This window comes from Egretta garzetta, unplaced genomic scaffold (assembly GCF_000687185.1).
Source record: "Egretta garzetta isolate BGI_Z169 unplaced genomic scaffold, ASM68718v1 scaffold551, whole genome shotgun sequence".
NCBI lineage: Eukaryota > Metazoa > Chordata > Aves > Pelecaniformes > Ardeidae > Egretta > Egretta garzetta.
Window position 1 is genome coordinate 456,283 of NW_009258493.1, and position 403 is coordinate 456,685.

At 57.1% G+C, this 403-nt stretch overlaps 1 protein-coding gene across 4 annotated transcripts in view; it reads left to right on the forward strand.

The window, feature by feature from the left end:
* Window positions 1–139: 139 nt before the first annotated feature.
* DCAKD (dephospho-CoA kinase domain containing) overlaps window positions 140–403 on the forward strand; it is an 8,445-nt gene continuing 8,181 nt past the window's right edge. For 2 of the 4 annotated variants that reach the window (XM_035901348.1, XM_035901355.1), the window contains exon 1: window positions 146–196. The gene's annotated coding sequence lies outside the window, so the exon portion shown is untranslated. Of the gene's footprint in view, window positions 197–403 lie in introns of all 4 variants that reach the window. The other 2 variants (XM_035901360.1, XM_009645518.2) reach the window with 2 other exon arrangements.

Genomic DNA, 403 nt, shown 5'->3' on the forward strand with positions numbered 1-403 from the left:
GGGCCCTGTCTGGTGAAAACTGTCAGCGTGCGGGGCTCGATTCGGCACCTGCCAAAAGGCCCAGGGGGTGGTTGATGGTGGTGGCGGCTGTTTCTCCACCAAGTTAATGATGTATTTTATGATTTTTCCGTTTAATTTCAGCCTCCTCAAGCCAACACCAGGTCTGTCAGCGCACCAGGTCCCAGTCAGAGCCGAGGTGGGGAGCAGCAGGAGGGCCGGGTGTAGCATGGCGCTGGGGGACGCCTTTTGTCTCTGTCCTCAGCCCTGTGGTAGGCTTAAAGCAGGCAATTTGTGCTGCGCCCAAAATCCAGAGGAGCTGGCACACAGGCGAAATTTGGGCACCTCAGCCTTCAAAAGCCTTGGTGCTCTGGGTTACCTCTCCCAGGGCACCATTCCTTACAGC